Below are 23124 nucleotides of genomic sequence, written 5' to 3' on the forward strand. Positions count from 1 at the left end.
CCTGGTCTCCATTTCCTTCATTTCTACTCTTTTTTTAAAGAGATGGGGTCTTGCTCTGTTGCCCAGCTTGGAGTGCAGTGGTATAATCATGGCTCACTGCAGTCTCAGACTACCAGACTCAAGCAACCCTCCTGCCTCAGCTTCCTAAGTAGTTGGGACTACAGGCACTCACCACCGTGCCTGGCTAAGTTTTTAAAATTTTTTAAAAAGATGGGGTAGTGCTATGTTGCCCAGACTGTTCTGTAACTCCTGGCCTCAAGCAATCCACCCTCTTTGGCTTCCCAAAGTGCTGGGATTACAGGCATGAGCCACTATGCCTGGACATTTCTGCTCTTTCTTGATCTCCATCTCTTTCTTTCCCCTCATCTTGACCCACTGAGAAATTAATTAATGTGTTCACTAACTAAACAAGTGCCTATGGAACACTGACTATATATCCAGGGTTATTCTAGGCACTGGAAACTCACAGACGCATAGTCTCTACCACCAAGAAGCTCACAAAGAGCAGAGGAAACAGACCTATAAAGTAATATAGCATGACACGATTAATCCTGTAATGGAGACATAAAAGAAAAATAAAGTGCGGTAGACCGAATGTAAATCAATGGGTGGAAAAACAAAGAACAGACAAGTAACAATTGAAAATGTTTCATTTTTTTAATCAAATACTCAATCTCCTTCTAGGCTGGTTAGATGATACGTGGCTTACAGTTCACAGACTGGAAAATAAGGATTTTAATCTTTTAGGTACCTGCCAGAGTCCTTCCTAGGAAGAAGTTTGATAAACCCTATCTTGATTTTGGAGAAGCAGCCCACAGGTTGAGTTTTTGGGGGAGCACTGGCCTGGATTCCCTAACCCTTGCCTTTCCAGTCACTCAGGGCACCTCCTCTGTTAATCTCAGAGGTTACAGAGATGTGAGTGGGCCCTATCCTACCCCTAGGTTTCTCCTACACTGGCTGGGGCTAAAAGGTGTTCCATCAAAGGTAGCCCTCAAAGCTCTCAATGACCCATGTGGTTTCGCTGGGGAGATCTGAGTCTCTTTCTTGCAAAGGCAACCCTTTGTCTTTGCATATCTGGTGAATCTTATAGGAATTCCTCTTTTTGCAGAGGAAATTCAGGTTGTGGGCAAAGACCTTCTCTTTCAGAAATGCCCTGCAGGGACAGGCATCAGTCAATGGGTCAGGCCTCCGTTCTGTTATTCAAAGACTGGGACCACAGGCAGTGCTAAACACTGGGATTTTTCATCCCCCTGAGAACTTGATAGATTCTTATTTCTATTACCCAAATCCCCTACTTTTCTTCACATGTAAAATAATGCAGCAGTTTTACAAATGAAATAAGGACCTCTAACCTTGACAAATGTACCCTTAATGTTTCTGTGATGTCTTTAAAATCCCAAATCACTTATGAGATGAGAGGAAGGCTGGGAAAGAGAAGAAAATCATACTGTGGGAATATAAACTCCTCCAAGTTTTCTGAAGATATGTTGACTTTCTTTAATTTTCTTTTTCCATTAGTGAACTTGATAACAGTAATTTACTCAAACAAATATTCAAATGTTTTTCATGTGTCTGGCATTGTGCTAGGTAGGAACACAGCCCCCCTTTCCCTCAAGGTATCTACAGTTAAGAGGGAATGAAGGTGTATGGTTTCAGCACAGTACCTGGTACCTTGAAAGACCTTAAAAAATGTTTGATAAATGAATGGATGAATCATTACCTTGTGACTAGAGGTTTTTGGTTCAGATCCCTCAAGCTGTATGTTTAAGAGAGTTAGAAAGCAGTGAAAGGTTGCCAGGAGAGACTTTGCAGGGTCTCCTCTGGGTATTCTGTAAGCAGTTATCTTTCTAGAAGGGTGCTATAGGGCAAGGACATAATCTCTATAAATTCCTGTGATTCTCTCTAGGCCTCTGAGTCTCTGTAGCTACGTCTTATTTTGCTGGCCAGGACCCAAGTCCTTGCCACAGTGCATTCCTGATTCTAATGGTAAAGGCCCCTTATCCAAATCTGGGGTATTTTGTGAGTCAGTCAACACCACATTGGTAGCTTTAAATTGGCCATGTTGGGAGCATTTACACCTTGAGAATTGGCAAATCCTATAAGGTAGCACCCGTATCCCCCTCCATCCATACCCCATCCCACCCCAGAGCCAGGGTATCAATATTCCCTGCCTGGTTCCTCTGGCCTGCAGCTAATCTCCCTGGCATGATTGGAGCTTGCCCCCTGTAGTGTGGGGCTGCTCCTCCTGCCCTCTGATTCCCGAGGACCTGTTGCTCTGTCCTGTTCCTTGCCTTGTTGCTGTGGGTGTGTTATTATTACCACCTACTGAACAGATGGTCTTCTGACCTCCACTTTGGCCAGTGGAGGCCAGAATTCTCTTGTCCTATCAAGTTACTGCCCTTTGCCTTCTTCAGGAAAACATTGTCAGCAAAGCCAAGGGAGCCTGCATCAGAACTTGGCCTCCTGCATATCCAGTCTACATCAAATCTTTATTACATGCCTCTTATAAGATGAACATGACGCTGCCTGTGCTCAAGGAGTGTCACAGTTTAAATCCCATCACCTCAGTCAGAGAGATTTTATGGTATTCTGAGAAATGATGTGCTCTGGAGAAATATGAACCCAGTCAAATCCTAGCCCAGCCATTTACTAGCTGTGTGGTCCTAGGCAAGTTACTTAACCTTTCTAAGCCTCCGTTTCTTCATCTATAAATTAATGGCAATAGTATTTACCTTGCATACCTACTGTTATCATCAGAGATGATATGCATAGTAGATGTTCAATAAGTTTTAGCTATTACATACTGCTTATGTGTTCATATTTAATTTTTCTTATTAAAGAACTGAGTGCATGCCATCAAAATCCTATTGTCGTCAAATTTGAATATGGTAGGAAGAGAGAGAGAGGTGTGGGGAAAAGATTATGATACCCATGTATGGTGGGAAGCAAGGTGGAGAGGGCAGCAAGGCTGAGCTGATATTGACACGTGGGCTTTCAGCGAGCCAGGCACCCTAGATCAAGAGGGAGAGGGTTTTCTTTCCTTTCCTCACCCATCTGTGTCCTCTCTGTTATTGAACCAAACTGGAATCTGCCCACCTGGCTTGGGAGGTATGCCCAGCAGACCCTTAAGAGGAGTCCCTGCTCTGTTTCACCTCTTACCACCTTCTGGCAGAACATCTGACTTTTTCCACTTTCTACGCATCTTTTTATGACTGTTTTCCTTGATTATTTCATCCCTCCTTTCTGTGAACTTATCATCATCATCTCAAATTGTTAAAAGGAAGCCTGACTCTTTACAGCATACACTACAGATATGCACTTCAGGCAGGAAGCTGGGCTGTTCCCTCAGTGACTTTTTAGTGTCCCCCAGGCTTCCCCTGCCATGTCCCTCTCCAAGCACTCTCCAAACAAGCTGTATTTACAGCTTCTTGGAAGGAGTATTTGTAACCAGGGGCTCCTTGGGGTAACTCTGGTCTCATCCTGACCTGTATGAGCACACACAGAGACTTCTCAGCACTCAGATTCTTCCAACAGTGGGTGTCATAAAGGGGACAATGAAGCAATGAGCAAAAATACTGAGGAAGAAAGAACCGTGGAACTCCCTTTCTCTAGCCCGCAGCCTGGAGGGCTGCTATGCAGCCATCTGGACTCACGGGGATCCCCCCACCTGAGTAGGGCTGGTGAAATAGCTTTCTTCCTGAAGGAGAGAGGAAGGAAGGAAGGGAAATGGCTCAGCTACATTAGTGGAGACAAATCAGGGGTGGGCAATAAGGGCTAAGAGGGCTGCTAAAAGAATTATAAACTTTTCATCTTTGGATGTGGCTGGTGTGGTCAGAGCCTGAAGACAGTACAACCAAATTCTATTTTTAACCTGTATGTGTGTCCCAGCTGAAGGGCAGGGAGGATTCTTGGACCTTCTTTTCTCCTTAAAGTTTGCTCTATGAGCTTTTCCAAAAAGGGATGTTGAGCACCAAGCCTGGACTTCAGTCTGGGCAGGTGATTAAACAGTAACTGCTCCTTTTTCAGAAACTGGATTTTAAATATGTGTTGAGAGAGGAGGGTTCAGGCTCAGTCTGCAGTCCTGGAGATGCTTTGATGATGTTTAGGACCCCACATCCTGCCCCTTACACTGGCAGGAATCCCATGCCTGGAGGAGTGGGGGTCTGAGGTCCACACCAAGGCCCTGCCGTGTGGCTCCAAGGTCACAGAGCCTATGCGTCTCCTTATGGTGTCAACTCAGATGAGTGTGAGCTCTAATCCTGTTCGTGACTCACTTTGGCCAGTCTCCTGACCTCCCAGGACTTCAATGTCCTCCTGTTTCAGGAATTAGAGTATAGAGAGGATCATGGAGATTAAGAGGAGCCTTCCAATCGTGGCATATTTAGTGGTACTGAATGGAGACAAGAAACAAAACTGGAGCTCTAAACACCCTTATTTACAGTCTGCATCACAAACATAGCATGCACCTTTCAGTTAGGCTTCTAAAGCATCCCACATCCACATATATTTAGGTTTTACTTTGCATAGTAGTTAAGAATCTCACTGAAGTCTGTGCTCAAGGGATATTTAATGATGTTCCATGCTGAATGCTAGGAGTTTCAAAAGCAATACTGTAATATAGGTATATATTAAATGTGTTTCTCTGAAGTACATACCTAAAATAGCTAGATTAAGGTAATTTTTAAAAATAACTGAGAGAATGGCATGTGGATAGGCTCTGCTCTTTCTACATGGGACAAAGCATCTACCAGGAGATGTGCCAGGGGCCAAATAGGCTTCCAAGTCAGCTACGTTTCCCCATGCAACCCTAAAGGGCATTTCTAGATTCCAAGGGTTCTGTTCAGAAGTATTCTCTAGGGGATGCATTTTATCTGATCTCTTTGCCCTTCACCCTGCTCATGGCCCTGTGTTCATGACCAAAGCCTCCCCTCTATAGCCCTCAGTGCCTGGCCCTGCCTGGGAGGTCCCCCACCTGCCTTGGCATGCACGCATTACAGCCCTCAGGAGATGTCACACATCTCCTTGAGAAAGTGACACCGTCTCTTAGCCCTCTGCAGGCACCCACACCTCCTGGCAGCTGGAAGGTGATGCTCGGTGTGCTTTGGGATCCAGGCATGTGAAAGTGACCAACTCTCTGAAGCAGAACTTTGAAGGCTTGGGGGTCTGGTGTAGCCTGGTTTCCCCCTGCTGCAGGATGGGGGCAGAGGAAATAAAACCTCTTCTCTGGAAATCAAACAGGTAGTGTTCAGAGCTGAGGGGATCACGGGGCTCAGCAAAGAGGCAAGGAGGGCTGTGCTCCTTGGTGGTCCCCGCTGCCGTTCTCCCACTATCTGGGCATTGGCATGTAGATATTTCAGGAAGCAAGTTTCATGTATCCGGTATGAGGAGCATAGGAAAGAAGACAGGGCTGAGAACTGGGAAAACTGTGCTCTAGTGTTCCCAGCTACTCCCCGTGTGACTTTTGCTACCAACCCCGTGTGACTGACTGCGTGCAGCTTTGCCACCAACTCCCTGTGTGGCTTTAGGAGAGGCACTAAGTCTCAGTTTCTTGGACTGTGAAATGAGAGGTTGAAAAAGATAACTTCAAAGATGCCTTCCAGCTTCAACCATCTATAATTCTGGTATTCTTTTCTGTGCCAGCCATTAACAAATATGTGGAGTTGGCAATGTCCACTCTTTCCACCACTCCCAAAATAAATTCGTTCCTCCCTCCCTGCTTCCTCCTTCCATCAGCGCTTTTTTCTCCTCTTCCTTCTCTTAAGGAGTAACTGAGCCCCTTCCACAAGCCAATTGTGAGGATTCAGTGGCATGGCTAGAGTCCCTGTCCACGACCATGCTTGCTGCCATATTTGCTGAGAGTTTTCTGATACCAGAACACCTTTACTGATCATTACACAAAAACATTTCTTCCTCAGAATCTTCCTATATCCTCTCCCCATGGAGATTTACCCTTTTAGGCGTTGGTCCCTTGCACTGAAGACCTGATCCTTAATCAGACGTGAGTGTCTGGGTGCCTCTATGTGCCCACCTTCCCAGACACAGCTTGCATTTCAACTACCACTGTCTGTGCCAGGTGGTCCAGGAGCTAAGGTTGGCACTGGCTCCAGTCAGCGGGGTAGACACGATTTGGTGACCATGCGGTTCCTCTGCCCTATGTCCCATTACCTTCCACAGTGGGATTCTTGCATCGGGATGGCCTAAAGCCTTCTATTCATAGTGTGGTGTGATACCAGCCACATCAGCATTACCTGGCAGCTTCTAAGAAAGCAGAAACTAAGGTCCCATTCCAGACCTGCTGAATTGAAATCTAAGATCCTTGGTGATTTGTTTGTGCATTAAAATCTGAGAAGTACTCGCTGAAACCTCTGAAATATTAATAACAACAGTTTCACATTCTTTCGCTATCAAAGGATATTCCTCACCCTGGGAAAAATAGTAATAGTTAATAACTACACAACATCTTTTTTTTTTTTATTTCACCGAGGTTTCACACAAATATGATCTTTTAAAAAATCTTTATCTTTTCAAAGTAGTTTTTATTTTACCCATTTTAGATCAGGAAAATGATACTCAGAAAGGTTTAGTTCTTGACCAAGATCGGTAAATAAAAGAGCAAGAACATGAACTCAAGACTCTGGACTTCAAACTTGACTTCCTTCCTACATCACTCCTAGGTAGAGGTACCTACTTTTCCCCTAAAATCTATTTTACTTAATTGGGATGGTCATTCAAGCTCAACCAACATTCCTTGTGATAACTACAGTATTGGGGCAGGTTCCCTGCACTCACCCAATTTACATATTTTCATTCCTTCTCTTAAGCTGAGTAAATTGTATGGAAATAGATCTGGACCCTGTTTGTAAATGTTTATTGCCCACTAATCAGAAGTAAGTTGCAATTAGACTGAAGTTAGAAAGTAATGGCATAGTAGTTACCATGTGATTAAGGAGTAATGGCATGTGATTATATCTCTGGCCCTGAGGTTAAAAGTGATATCATTAGAGCCCACCTCCTATTCAGAGAACCTTGAATACAAATGTAGCATCAATGCAGACACTACAAATCAACCTGGCAGGGCTGGTTATTTTTCCCCACTCCCCTTTAATTTTACTACAGTTTCTGGACTCAACTGAATGCATATTGGCAGCCGCTTAGCTGCTTTTGTTCCATGCCATTAAACAGCAGTTCTGTTTCATATGGGGAGTCTCTGTCCCAACTGGCTAAGAGAAAACCATTTGTTCCCTCTGCCCATCCTGCTGGTAGACACTCTCCTTAGCCCTAGGAGTAAGGCATGGCTTTGCTCAGGAGAACCATACAGAAAGCCATAGGGTCGTTGCTTACAGCAGGGAGTGGAACCCCCCCAACCTGGCTGGCCTGAATACGCCCGTTTTATAATTTGCAGAGGAACCCACATCCTGTTTGTCACCTCCAGGAACACACTGTCTGGAAAGAGGGTTAACCTGGGTGCTGGGACTATCAGAGGCTCTACTTTAGGCAATACCATTGATCAAACGCTGCCCTTGCCTTCTACACAGGAGCACCCAGCACACAGGTTGTGATTCATTTGAGAAGACTGAGGATTTGGTTGGCCACTAACCTAACGTGCCTATTTGGTTTTCCATCTGGCTGTTCATTAGGGCACAGCTGTGCCTCCCTGGCCTCATTGCCCAGCTGGGTGAAGGGCTGGCAGGGCAATTTCTGCAACTAGAGAGCAAATGGCCTCCATGAAAAGAGATCTTGCTGCTCCTGGGGTGCTAGGAGGGTCTCCATTAGTGACTGAGTGCCCGTTCTCTCCAGTCTCCTCCTCTATCACGGTCTACTCCTCCACATCCCTCCTAGGCCATCTCAAGTTCCCCAGCTTGCTAATGGAAGAAGACAGTTCCATTAGAAAGCTGGGCAACCATGGGAGCAATGGACCATGAGAGCATTGTCCATTGCTGTCCATAAGACCAAAAGGAACTTCTAGTATTTATAAAGCCCTTTACCAGCTTGCAACACATAAAACTTCATGTAGAATCTCAGTCTAGGATGGCCTCCCAGGACAGTGGCCCAGAGCAGGAGGTACATTATGGAACCATTTCAATGCAGAATGATTCCAGTTTCAGGAGACCAGAAAAGTCATGCAGATAACCCACTTGACGTATTGAGTAGAACAAAGATAAGCAGGCTAATTAGTCTATCAAGTGCCAACCTGGCTGGGAAGAAAACAAGTATCCTCTACAGCTCGCTTTTGACCTGAAAAAAGAGTAAACCAATACCAGCCTTGGATGTATAGAATTAGAACACGAGTCTTGGGAAATTATTCAATCCAAACTCACCATCTTACAGATGAGGTAATAGAGTTCCAGAGATGTTGTGACACTTGTTCCCAAGACCCAGTACTAGCTATGGCAGAGCCAGGAAAAGTACCCAGGTCATGATGCTCAGGAAATTGGTAGTAATCAAACATTTTCCTGCTCTTCCCCAGAGGAAAAAAGCATAATACATAAAGCCAATCACCACGAAAACAGTGCAAATACAGAGGTTGTGTGTTGGAATGAAAACAAGAACTTCAGAATAAGAAAGCATTTGCTCCAACTTATTTTTACCCAAGTGGCATGGCCTCTTGTGTAAATTACTGAAACTTACCCATCTATAAAATGGGATTAATAAAACCTACCTCACCAATTAAATGGAAGGTAAAGTTCTGTGTAATTGTTATAATGTGTAATTTCACGTAGATGGAGTCATCTCTGCTAATAAATCTCCATCTGGCTCTTCCTTGAGCAAGGAAGTCCAAGAAGTGATTTCAGGGGCCCAGAGGTAAATTCTGGCACAGAACTCTTTCTCCCTGGTTTTTAGGAGAGTAATAGGCAGGATAGACAAAGTGTTTAGTGAGCTCAGAGCAATGAGTGTGCACTTTCATCTGGACAGATTGCTCTCAGTTTTATCACCAACGCCACAGTTATTGAGCTTCTGCTGGGGGTAAGCTGAGCTCAGAAGCCTGATACAATTGGAATAGGTGGAGAGAAATGAGTAGAGGAAACATAATACCCAGGCTGGAGTATTGGTACGAAAATTTTGACCCAGTAACCTCAACCGCCTTTCCCTTAACCTGGCTTTTATTAGAGCTGTTAACAATGAGCCGAAGAAACTAGTCCAAGTTCTGGAGGCTTTCCATCCCTTCGCCCACCTCCAGCAGAGCTGCTAACAAGCAGAACACAGCCCAAAGGCTGGCAGCAGGAGGCAGAGAGAAAAGAAGCAGAGGGGCTGAGCTAGTCAAGCCTGTACAATTGGGCAGAGCAGTGGCGAGTAGGTGGTTCAAAGACTGAGGACCCAGGATGCGCTCCTGAATTTAGTCACACCAGTCATGCTGTGCACTGGGCTGGCCTCTGGTGTCCAGAACTGCAGCAGTCACAGCTGCAGAGCCCCTCACCAGGGTGAGCAGGTATGTGGGATGCTCTTTCATGGAAGCTCAATCTCAAATGAGTTTGTGTGAGTAGAAAAAAGAGAGAGAGAGAGAGAGAGAAGCTCTTCTAAACTCCAACTTCCTTTATAAGCTCAGTTGTTCTGTTTAGTCTCATACTTACTGCCAGGTGGGCTGGCCCCTGACCCACAGGCATAGTTTCTAGAGTGCCGAGAGCACTCTGAATGCCTCCATTGCCATGACCCATTAATTCTACATGTGAAACGCTATTACAACCCACCCCTCTTCCCTTTGCCGTAGCTCTTGCCTTGATTCGGGATGGCATTGCCATCGTCCTTGACTGTTAACTGCAGGACGGTGGAGACCTCTTCTTTCTAGCTGACTGGTCTGTTCTGGCAAATGGCAGGCACTCAACGTGTGTTGTGACCGACTGATGGACATGATGTACTGTAATAGGACCCCTGCTCATCTCACTGTCTACATCTGTCTGTGCTCTAGCCTGAATTCTGCTGCCAGACTAATCTTCCTGATCAAAATCTTCTAATGCCTCCTCACTGCTTGCTGAATCAAGTCCAAATCCTTACCTTGAATTCCCCACTTCTCATGACCTGACGCCATCTCACCCTCCTTGTTTCTCTTCATGGATCTGACACCCCCACCACACTCAGTTACTCACTGCCCCAAACTCACCCCTGAGGTACATTTCAGGATGCTTTCTTCCTCTGGCCATTATCCTCACTGCCAGATATATCTATCTAAATTACACTCTACTTTCCTGTGCCTTCAACTTCCTAATGTATTAAATGGGTTAATAGTAGTACCTACCTCATAGGGTTGGTACAAAGAGTAGTACCCTACCTCATAGGGTTGTATAAATCGTTGACACAGTTTCACAGCTAGCACGTGCTTGATAAGCTGCTGTCAATATTATTAGCTACCTACCCTTCAATGTCCAGCTCAAATTTCACTTCCTCACTTGTAAGTTTCCTGCTCCTCCCTCCTTGCTCTCTGCCCTTATATCCCATCCATTTTATACCTTCTCTAAGCACTTAGAAACTATCACCATTCAATGTGCTTTGAGTTACTGCTGTCCTACCTTTCCTACTAGATTATAAGTACTATAGAGGCAAGGATTTGTATTACACAAAGGTTAAGCCTATGGCCCTAGATTGAGCCTACCCTGGTTCACATCTCGGCTCCACAGTTTCCCGGCTGAAACACTTTTGCAAGTTATTTAATCTCTGCAGGTTTGGCTTCCTTCTCTGTGAAAGAGGGCTAATAACGTTATTCACTCTGTGAGGACGTTAAGAGCATTGAGTGAGATAATCCATGTAAAGCACTAAGCAGACTGCTTTGTACATAATATATGCTGGGTAAATGTTAGGTATTATTGTTATACATTTCTGTATCTTGCATACCAAATGTAAAACTTTGAACACTAAATAAATATTTGGGAAATAAATGAGTCTTGGAGACTCTGAATCTGGAAGGAGCACTGTAGGCAGAAAAGCCTCACACACCCTCATTTCCTATTGAATCCCCCACTGATACTCCTCTGCAGCAGTGAATCAGGTGTTTGCAGGTACATGGCAGAACTGGGGCACCAGGCACCCATGGCACTCATGCCAGTCTTGGAGAACTACCTCAACAGGAGCAGGTGACCTGGTCCCTTCTTCTTTTTCTGGCCACATTGCTTTTCATTCCTCATCAAGCCCCGTGGGACACCCACACTAACCTCCATCTAAAGAGGCTTTCTTCCCCAGGCATTTGTATATACTGTTTCCTTTCCCCAGAACACCCTCTAGCCCAATATCCACGTGCCACTCACACCCTGTCCTTTGCCAACTCCTACACATATTTAAGGCCCCAGTATGGGCATCTCCTCCTCTGGGAAGCTTTCCCAGAACCCTCTAGACTGCTTTAGGTGCCTGTATTGGTTTCTTAAGATTGTAACAAAGTACAACAACTGTGTATCTTAAAATAACAGAAATTTATCATCTAGTAGTTATGGAAGCTAAAATTCCAAAATCAAGGTATTAGCAGGGCCATGATCCCTCTGAAACCTGTAGGGAGAAAAGAAATTTTCTTGCCTCTTCCTTCTGGAAGGTTTCTGGTGATTTGCGGGCACTCTCCAGCATGCCTTAGCTTAAAAGTCCATCTCTGTCCTCATATTTACATGGGGTTGTCCCTGGTGCCTCTGTTTCCCCATGGCTGTTTTATAAGGACACCAGCCATATTAGATTAAGAACCCACCCTATGGCGTAATACCCGGGAGGCGGAGCTTGCAGTGAGCTGAGATCCGGCCACTGCACTCCAGCCCAGGAGACACAGCAAGACTCCGTCTCAAAAAAAAAAAACCCACCCTACTCCAGTCTGACCCCATCCTAATTACATCTGCAAAGATCCTATTTCCAAATAAGGTTACATTCTGAGGTACTGAGGGTTAAGATTTCAACATATATTTTTTGGAAGACAAATTCAACATGTAACAGTGCTCTTCAACTTGTCTCTCATGAGATCCAAAAGTACTATTGGTTTACCTTTCTAAAGGATCAATTGACCTAAATTGACCTGGTTGATCATAAACTCTGTGTATACAAAGACATCATCAGCCAAATTCACCACTATTGTGTGTGTGCATACATATGTTGGGTAAATAGCAGGTATTACTATTATACATTTCTCTCTATACCTACACAGTATAATATATATCTAGTACCTGATACAGTCTTTGGATAACAAATACAAGACTCTCAGGAAACAGTTTATTACCCAAAATGTAGCCTTCTAGTTGTTCCTAATGCTGTGAATCAGCCCTTTGGCTCTGGGCGTCCCAGTTTAGTGGAGGTACAGGAGGTGATGTTTGCTCACAGGACTATTGCCTGCAAACAAGAGGCAGCAGGGAGGAAACCAGCAGAGGATTAGAGTGAGCTAATTTTCCCACATGTATGATGATAAAATTCTAAGAGAAGAATTGATGTAGGGGTCTGTTGGTCCTATCCCCCCATACTACGGAGGAGCCTGAAGCCACTGAAGTGCTCCAGGGCCCACACTGGTTACAGGAGAAGCCAAGACTTGGGCCCAGGTCTCTTGACACAAGTTAAGGGGCTCTTTCCTCTCTGCTACCCTGGTTTTCTGACTGTTATTTTTTCTAAGAATGCCCTGATGTTTTATTTCCATCTATATAAAAATGCTAGCATGGTGATGAGAGCCACTCAACAAGATTAGGAAGAGTGGGCACACACCCACCCGGAGTAATCTGGTCCCCAGGCTTTCCCGGTGCATAGAATTCCACCATCAGAGATTCATTCATAGAAAACCTTCCCTCTCCACTAATTGCTCCTCCTCCCCTAGCTTAAGTAGTATCACCTCTTAATATATCTTGTGGTACATCCAGGCTCATCAGTCATCCTTGCTATATTGAAAATAAGATTACACAATTCTTTCCTGGAAATAGATAAGACAGAGTGTGTAGTGGGTTGATCATGTCCCTGTCCCCTGCCCCCCAATTCGTGTTATTCCTGGAGCTTCAGTATGCGACCTTATTTGGAAAAAGGGTCTTTGCAGATATATGAGCTAGTTAGGTCATACTGAAGTAGAGTGGGCCCTTAATTCAATATGACTGGTATCTTTATAAGAAAAGGAGACGAGACACAGATACAGAGACATACAAGGGAAGAACTCCATGTAATGACAGAGACAGAGATTGAGGGAAGCAGAGGTTTCAAAAGCAAGCCAAGAAACGCTAAGGAGTGTCTACACACCACCAGAAGCTGGGACGAGGTGAAAAGAGAGTCCCGCTACAGGTTTCAAAGAAATCTTGGCCCTACTGACACCTTAATTTTGAGCTTCTAGCCTCCAGAACTGTCAGATAATATAATTTCTGTTGTTTTAAGCTGCTCAGTTTATGGCACTTCATTATTGTAGCCCTGGGAAACTCATACAGACAGCCTAAGGTAATGGTGGGCTCCTGGGATAGGGAATGGACAGCCACCAAGAGGCAGATGGAACAATGTGCAAAGATAGAGTTCCAAAGACAATCATATTCTATTTCACCATGGGGTCACTACAGGATGGGCCCCCTTCTTCAGTACTAAGGGAAGACCAGCCTTCAGCTGAGCACCTCCTGTCTCCAGATTTCCCACTTGCCCCATTTTCTGGGGAGCTGTTAGATGAGGAAGCTCAAAGGTACCTCTAGGGCCTCATCCTAAGCTTGGCCAGAAGTACTGGTGCTCCAACACTAAGAAGCTAGCATCCATTGCAGCTTAAGAACTCTAGGGAAGAAGGGACCTCTACTTACCTGAAAAAGCTCCCAAGAGCCTTGAATAGCCACAAATTTGGCTTCTATGATTCCCAGGTCAGCTCTGATCATCCTTTCTGATGTATTTTTCCTTTCTTTTCAAATAACCCTCAATCGTGAAAAACAACAGTGTGATTTTTCTGCCTACTCTCTCTGTAAAATATCCCATTGTAAATGCAGAGAAACAGAATATCATGAATGCAAAGACTGTAGCAGAACTAGATGTTGGGCCCTGTCAAAGCGAATATGTAATGGCTGGTAAAGGGGGACACGGGGGTGGCATTGACTCTCTGGCACTAGCTTGCACTGGGTCTGCTAGCAGCATCTGGGGAAATGTGCTTTCTTGGCCCGTAGGCTGCCACTGCTTCTTACAAAAGCTCTAGTGTAGCAGAATTCCCAGACGCCTGAGCACCAGACTGGCTCGGCCAGGCCTGTGTGCTCCATAGTTGCTGTAGGAAGTAAGAGTGACTCTGAGCAGAGCCTCCCCATGGGATTCACAATCCTGTTCTCAATAGGGAATGTTTCTGCTGCTGTTAAAGGGCTCCCCACTACTTCCAGCCTTCACCTGCGAGAGCAGGCACTGCGGAAGTTGATTGCAAAGGCAGCATCAGAACAGCTGGGACTGAGACTGCTCCACTTTCTGCAGAGGGCCTGATTTCATGGTCAGCAAGGGTCTCCGAGCCTTCTAGCCCATCCCCGTCTACCCTCAGCCATCTGCACATCTCCCCACAGGTTGAAATGATATCAAACCAAACAAGGACAAGATGCTCCTGGATATGGCTTGTCTCTCACCCCACCCAAATCTCAACCTGAATTGTATCTCCCAGAATTCCCAAGTGTTGTGGGAGGGACCTGGAGGGGGGAGGTAATTGAATCATGGGGGCCTGTCTTTCCTGTGCTTTTCTCATGGTAGTGAATAAGTTTCACGAGGTCTGATGGGCTTATCAGGGGTTTCTGCTTTTGCTTCTTCCTCATTCTCTTGCCACTGCCATGTAAGAAGTGCCTTTCACCCTTCGCCATGCTTCTGAGACCTTCCCCAGCCATGTGGAACTGTAAGTCCAATTAAACCTCTTCCTTTTGTAAATTGCCCAGTCTCGGGTATGTCTTTATCAGCAGTGTGAAAATGGACTAATATACTCCTGTTGGTCTTCCCTCCCTTCGACCATTCCCCAATCCAGAAGTAGGTTTTGATAACTATGATCGTGCAAAGGTCATCAAAATCTCACCCAAGCAGGTCATGACGGTGAAGTAGCTGCTTTCAGAACCATTCCACCTACCTCCAGCACTCTTTCTGCTGCTCCCTCAGTGCTGAGCTGCTATCCTCTCTCTTCTGCCTTTTGGGTGGGCTCTTGCATTTCATAGCTACCTTCTTGGGTTGCCCTAACTTTAACACTCTTTTGCTCTAAAAGAATCCCTCCCTGTCCCTAATTCTCATCAAAAACCATTCCTCATGGCAGCCTTCAGTTAGTAATCGAGAAGAAAGCAACTGAGAGAGAAATTGAAATGAACTGTATATGTTTTCTAATGAGCTTTGTGTATTTATACATATGTCTTATTTACATATGTGTCTTAAAATACTGGTTACCTATTGTGGTAGATTCAATGCTGGGACCCAGAAGATATGTCTGTGTTTTAACCCTCAGAACTTGAGAATGTGACCTTGTTTAGAAAAGGGTCTTTGCAGATGTAATTAAGGATCTTGAGGTGAAATCATGCAGGATTATTCAGGTGAAGCCTAAATCCAATGACAAGTGATAAAAGGCAGAAGAGAAGAAAGACACAGAGGTGAAGGCCATGACAGAAGTAAAGATTGGAGTGATGTCACCTCAAGCCGAGGAATGCCTGGAGCCCCCAGAAGCTGGAAGCACAAGAAAAGGTTTTTCTCGTAGATACTTCAGAAGAACCTAGACCCTGTTATCACCTTGATTTTGGACTTGCGGCCTCCAGAAGTCCTCTGAGAACACAAAATTGTGTTGTTTTAAGTCACAAGGTAATTTGCTATGGCAGCCCCACCAAACTCACACACTTGTTAATCTAAACTAACAGTATTGTTGCCTCTTGGGTATAACCTGTGATTGACATGGCAAGAAGACAAAGTAGAATCTCATGAAAGAAAAAGCCTTGAATTGAGAGTAAATGCCCTGTGTTCAAACTTTACCTGTGTTTCTTACTAGTGAACAAGCTGGGATGAAAAACTCTAATCCTTAGCTTTCTCATTTATAAAACTTGTTCTGTCTGCCTGACAGCATTGGTGTAAAAATCAAAACAGAACAGTGGATGGGGATGGGCCTTCGCTTTATAAATTTGCATAGACTTGAAAAGGAGTTATTAGGTTCAGAAAGACTGAGTTCAGATTCTGTTATTATATCAGTAACTAGTTATGTGATTTTGAACCACAACTTTCTCATCTGGTAAAAATGGCATAAAGATACTCACCATATCAGAACATTGTAAAGATTAAATGAAATTATGAGTAGTTTGCACCAGGCTTAGAACTCGATAGGTCATCAATAAATTATAGCTCTAATTGTAATGATCATCATAATTGCCATCCCCCATCCATACCCACCTCACCTCCCAAATGAGTAAGATCAGTTCTATTTTCAAGTTAACCTAAGGCTCTCCTAACATTTTTACACATTCAGATGTGTTCTTTGGAAAGACAACTTTTCCTACTGGAGAGAGCTCAAGAGAGCTGTCTTGGAGGAAGCTGCAAATTTCTAAGAAGACTTTGGCCTTTACAATAGTAGCCACTGAGAGTAATGAGAGGTCTGTAAAAGCCAAAGAAGCCAGCAGTCTCAGCTGCCCCAATCCACATGATAGTCAGAAGGAGCCAGGACCACTGGGAGAAATGCCTCCAAATTATAGCCAGTGGCTCTCAAACCGTGCCTCAGAATCTCGCAGAAGGCAGGTTAAAAGCTTATTTCCTTGGAAGCCACGGCAGAGATTCTGATTTAGTAATTCTGGGCAGGGAACTAAAAATACGCTTTTTACCAGCATTCCAGGTGATTCTGATGCTGTTGTCTGCAGACCACACTCTGAGAAATGTTGCCATAAGGCAGCAAGGAAAATGTGTTTTCAGGGTTTATCTTTGTTCCCAGGGGAACAAGTCTGAGAGCTGTTATTTGGGGTGGAGGGAACCTCTCCTACAGGTTCCTAGAGCCTTTTTAGGATCTCTGAAATCTGTGGCTTAGATAGTACTTTGCTTGAAGACCACTTAAAGGGACCTATGGGGAAGAGGTAAAGAGTGGCACTTTTTTGTGTGCCACTGTTAACATTTTAGCTCAAATGAGCTCATTGTGTGGGTTCCAGCTGAGAGCTGGAGAAACCCAGGGACACTGGGTTTGAAGCTTGTGGCAACACTGGGCAACTGAGGAGCAGGGACAGACAAAGGGAAGAGGAGCAGCAGAGAAAGAATGAAAAAGTGCTGGGGACATACTTCCTCTAGAGCACTTTGCAAGTTGGCCCAGTGCCAGCCTGGAGGGAGATGGAAAGAGAAGCCCATCCCTCGTCTTCAATGGTGCCAATTCATTCCATTTGTCTATCAGATCCCTTTGGGCCTGCAGTGGGGCTCCTTGTGGCCATCAAGGTTAAGTCATGAAGGACACTTATCTATGGGACTCTGTAGAAAACAAAAGACATCTCGTTTTCTCTCAAATTTAATTTTACCTTGTGCTCTGAGAGTGTGATCCTATCAGGGCTGGAGTGTAATAGCCCTATTGGAGTGGATCAGATTGGATTTTCTATAGCACCCGAGAGCTCCCATGAGGCAGGCACATCCTGCCTCAGCTGTCTGCGGTGAACTGGGCTTCTGAGAGCGTAGGAGATGATTCGCCTCCTCTCCAGCTCCAGCAACTGATTTTGTCATCTCTCTGCTTTAACATATGGCCAGAGGGACTGAGGCACTGAAAATGTCCTACAGATCCAGGCTAAGATGTTTCTATCACAGGATCCCAGGGGAAACCAGGTTGTTTTAAACTTTTCTAGCCACTGGGAGGAAATGATGCCAGGATCATAGCCTCATCCCAGACTTCCAAGAGTAGGCAGGAATGTCAGGCCAAGACAAGAAGCTCATGAACATAAAAAATGCAGAAATTTGGAGGGCAGGCCTGCAGAGACTGGAATGCAGTTAAACAGCCAATGTGTGGCATTGCTGAGAACAATTTTCTTTTCTGTATAGAGATGTGGGGAAGGGGCTGAGAAGTGGAGACAGGTGGGACTGGCCTCACTAAGCATCTGCAGTCACCAGGCTGGCGTTAGACCCTGAGAATCAGAGGGGTAGAGCTAGGAGCTAGTAGGCTGCAAGGGGCTGCAGGAACCTGAGGGCTTGGTGCGGACTCAGAGTCAGTACTGACAGATCAAAGCCAACACCATGGTCAAAGTGGAGATTTGGAAGCCAAGAATTTTACCAGTGGAAATAGGGTTAGAAGCAATTGCCAGATAATTGCTATAAAATAGCCTTGAGGGGTCTGAAACTCACTTTTATTCTTGGATTGTCCTTAAAGAGCTAGAATGGGACAGACGCAATCATTAGTAGGTAAATAAATGGAGATATGGACATAATACCTATAGAAAGTAAAAGTGGTGATAGTTGAGGCACGGCTCCTCATTGTACAAATAAGTGATTATCAGCTCCTGAGGCTGAAACTCAGACCCGTGCTGAGTCCTGGGAAAGACTTCTGGTGTGTCCTCTGCCCAAAGTCATTTCCCAGGACACTCCCTAGAGCACACAGAGCTCTCTGTGGTCTGGGGACTTGCTTGCCACGGCTGCTGAAGTGCAGGCCCAAGTCTAAGAATAAGGGCTTTGCAGGTAGAAGACGACAGGGGCTCCAAGCTCAAAAAATATCAAGAGCAATAGGTTACTTTGATGCTCTGGACTCCAAGAAGAGATCTGAAGAGTAGCAAGGTCCCATTCTGCTTTAGAGAGAAGAGCCTTTACTTCAGGCCTGCAGAAAAGAGGAACTCTTGTCTTATCCCTAGAAGCTACAGATAAGTAAAGTCTTTTAACAGAAACTTTCCTGAAATCGTGGTTCATTGAGGATGTGTCTATCAGTAGCAAATCACAAGTTAAAAACAATTACGTTGTTCAGTTATTTGACAATGATAACAGCAATCACAATTGATTAAGCAACCACCATGTAGTAGGCATGGGGTTAGGCACTGTACATACTTCACTGCTGGTCTACAGCAATCTGCAAGGGTTCAGGATATGACTCCACCCGTTCTCTCTCTCCTTTCCTCCCTTTCTCCCTTTCTTTCTTTTTTATCTTTAGCAAATAGAAGCGTTTGGCAGATAGGAGGGTTTTGGCCTCTGTTTCAAATGTATTTTTTCAGGTGTTTAGGGGAATCCCTTTCCTACCACGGTATTTAGCTTCACTGTTAGGCATCCTTTTAATGAATAAAACACAACCTTTTGTAACTGTCAGGGCTATTTCACACTAAATTTACTTGTGCTCCTAAAACTACCTGAGAACCCAGCTGAGCTCTGCTTGCAAAACAAGGGAAGCCGGACAGCTTACGAATAACAGGCTGAATTCTCGCCAAACAAGGAGAGCAGGGCAGGGCCCAGGACTCTGCATGGTCCATCCAGACAGAGGTCATCCAGCTGCTCTGGAGAGAAAAGTAGGGGCAAGGAGATTCATGTAATTAATTTCTGCTTTATCTGATTCACAAAAAATAAAGAGACTAGTACTACCCAGGACTGGGAAGGATGTGGGTCAGTGGGTGTTCTCAAATTTCAACAGTGCAATCTTTGGGAAATAGGACCTGGAATGTCCTATGAAAACAAAAAATGCACAAGTCTAATCAGCCACCCCTCACTGTGAGACTTTAATACAGAAATATATATGTGTGTATGCAGATCTACAAACACATATGCACATACATATATGAAATACATATATAGGAATATTTCTTCTGGCTTTGTTAAGATAAAAGAAAACTAGAAACAATTGAATTCCGATTATGCAAAGAATTGTCGAATATATTTTGATACATCCTTACAATGGAATGTTATATAGCTATTTAAAAATAAATTACGTCTACAGGTCTATAGCAAGCTTGTTCAATCCATGGCCCACGTGGCCCAGGACAGCTTTAAATGCAGTCCAACCCAAATTTGTAAACTTTCTTGAAACATTATGAGATTTTTTTTTGGTGACTTTTTTTAATTCACCAGCTGTTATTAGTGTTAGTGTATTTTATGTGTGGCCCAAGATAATTCTTCATCTTCCAACGTGGCCCAAGGAAGCCAAAAGATTGAACACCTGTGGTCTATATATTGGGAGTCAATTTGTAGGGTAATGTATAGTGAAGGATTCCATTTGCCAAATCAGACAGAAAAATATATGCATGTGTATAAGTGTGTGTGTGTGTGAGGGTGTACATGTTTGTGTGTGTGATGTGTGTGTTGTGTGTGTGTAAACATAGAGAAAGCCATAGAAATGATACACACACCAAACTGTAAACATTGGTTTTCTCAGTCAAGTGGAATTTGGGGGGACAGAAGGATGTTAGCTCTTTCTTTATGCATCTCTACACTGCTTTATATGTCATAAACAACATGTAATGCTTTTTGACCAAAAATGGAATTTTAAAATCATGTTTAAGTGTGTTTAGAAAAACCAGGAAGCATCCATCATTGCTAACAATAGCAATTTTGACTAACTAGCACAATTGTTGCATTAGAGGAAATGGGTAGGAGGAAGTAAATACCACCAAAGTGCCCCAAGGGGCACTGGGAGAAGGAAGCTTAGCTCTGTGGAAGATCTCAGCCTGGGTCTTCACAGCCCATGTCACCCAATCCCTTGCAGAGGGGGCCATTTAATGAGGATACTCATACAGTTTCATTATCCACAGCGTTGCTCCATTTGGTAGAAATTTTGCAAACAAAAGAAGAGCAGCTTTGGCAAAAGTACTTGGCAAATCTGATTCTTATAGATGGTGTGAAGAGAGCCAGTTTCTCTCTGTTCCCAAGGCTCCCCCATGCACTGTTCTCAAGAACAGAGGACTCTGTAGGGCATGGGTGTGGGATGAAAAAGTGGAACACCCAGGCTCTCATCTCACCACATGATCATTGAGGTCACCCTTGCTCCAACAAAAACTATCACTTCAACATCAGATTGTTTTATTTCACTTAGAAAATAGAGTCTATATGGGTAGACAAGGCTGAACAACAAAACTATCTGAGATTTGAAAATGCTGGTAACCATGAGTTAGGGGTTGACATTTGGCTAGATCCTGCAGAGACCAAGTAATTCTGTATATTTGTAAAGCATCTAATAACTTCCAATAAGCTTTGGTGTTAAACAAAATAACATTAATATCAACCTTCATTAAATGCCTATTTAGCACTGTGTACCTTATCTCTTTCAATCCTGAGAATGGCCCTGCGAGGCATTTTATTGTGCCTATTTTCCAGATGAAAAAAAAATTGAGATGGGAAAATGGTGACTGCACTGAAACCCAGAGCATCTGGTGTCCATGACTCAAATCCAGAACCTCAGTATTAAACTGAGACTCTCTCACTGTACCACACTGCCTCCCCATATAAGGTTATGATGTCTCTTCCCCTAAAGGAACAAATAGTCTTTGGTGTACTTCTTGGCCATATACAGCTCTCTGTAGGGAAGAAACTTCCACCATTCCCCAAGCTCCTGTCTCCATACCTTGTACACGCTGTCCCCTCTATCTGGAATACCCACCCCCTCTTCTCTGCTTTACAACTATTTACTACTCATCTCAAGACTTGGCTCAACTCCCCACACTGAGTTAGTGCTACACATACATCCAGGCCTGGTTCAAACCCACATCCATCCTCTTCGATCCACTGCATTTGCAATGATCATCTGTGGGGTCTTTCTATTATTCATACTTTAGTGTCTTTATGGATTTTCTCCTTAATTAGACTGTATGCATCTTGTAGGCCAAGACTTTGTCTTATGTTCTTTTTTTGTTTCCTCTGCCCTTAGCACACAGAACTGAGGCATGGCTGGCCTCCTTTGATAGCCTGTGTGTCAAATTACAAGGAAAGAAAAAATACATAAAGATCAGAGGGTTAGAGGAATGGTGGGGAAGAAGGAAAGAAATTATAGCAATGGGACAAGAGGTTTTGGTGACAAAGAAAACACATGTTTTGGACAATCCAGTTTGTGCTAAAATTAAAATAGAAATGGCTTTCAAGACAGCATATGTAATTACAATTAATTAAATATTCTGCTACCTAAATTATTTAATTACCAAAGCTCACAGCCTGAGTTGATTTAATCGCAAATGCCATAAAAATTCAGGAAATGGTGAATGGATGGCCTCTTAGTACATTCCATATTATAAATAGAACTTTTGGCCAGGAAAGGGAGGAGGAAGGCAGAGAGAAGAAGAGAGTGAGACAATGCTTGCTTATGCTCCAAGCCGCTGACATCTTTGTCTCAGAAAGGGAGAGGTGGAGAGAGGAAAGGAAGAAAATTAGGGAATTGTGTTCAAATCTTCCATAGACCAGATGTGGTTCTGGCTGCAGCAGGGGACAGCGAAAAGGCTATGGGCTCAAGAGTCAGACAAACCCAAGTTCAGCCCAGCACTGGCAGTTACTAGCTAAGTAAACTTTCTTGACTTAGCTCTTTTCTTTCATAGAGCCAGGATGATGATGATGATGATGATGATGATGACGATGACGACGACGACGACGACGACAAGGCCAACCCCATGAAGTCACTGTCAGATGAAATAAACTAATCTACGTAACCACTTGACACAGTGAATGGCCCCTGGGACACTCAGTGATTGTCAATTTCTTGCTTCGATTTTGAAAAACGTTTGCTGTTTATATCAGTGGCAGGGGGGAAGACAGGGAGGAGGGCAGAGCTGCGTGCCCCTGTGTTTCAGTTCCCCTGAATAATTGTCTCTCTGTGTAAGACAATGCCGATGCTGATGAAATGCTCACTCCTCTTGTCACCAGCTCTGCCGCCTTCCCTCCATTCCATCCAGTCAGCCGCCAACATCTCTTACCCCACGTCCCCATCAGCCTTGCCCTCTGTCTCACCTGTGGGTCTCTCTGCCTTGTGTGCAGAGCCATCTGTTCTGCTGATGGGCCTTTATCGTCTTTCACATTTTGTTTTCTTGGCTAAATGATTGTCTGACTATCTTAGGTGAGTGGTTTATCTCAATAACCCAAATGCATGTGAAGAGTGGAAAATATCAGAGAGAAAATGTAAGTCAGTGGAGTGAAAATGTGGGTGTTGCTTTGGGACTTAGTATGTGGGAGCACAGGACAGGACTCATGGGCTTGAAATATTAGAGTTGGAAGGGCCCTTAACACATCCCCCAGTATTCTCTGTCTCCACCATCCTAAGTTATAAGCATGGAAACCGAGGCACAGAAATGGAAAATGTCTTGCTTGTTGTGCTCATGGAACTCCTGTAGC

General features: G+C 44.3%; 1 protein-coding gene across 1 annotated transcript in view; it reads right to left on the bottom strand.

The window, feature by feature from the left end:
- Window positions 1-23124, bottom strand: part of TNR (tenascin R) — a 413725-nt gene that overhangs the window by 280300 nt on the left and 110301 nt on the right. The window lies entirely within an intron of this gene.

Source organism: Piliocolobus tephrosceles, chromosome 1, assembly GCF_002776525.5.
Source record: "Piliocolobus tephrosceles isolate RC106 chromosome 1, ASM277652v3, whole genome shotgun sequence".
Lineage (NCBI taxonomy): Eukaryota > Metazoa > Chordata > Mammalia > Primates > Cercopithecidae > Piliocolobus > Piliocolobus tephrosceles.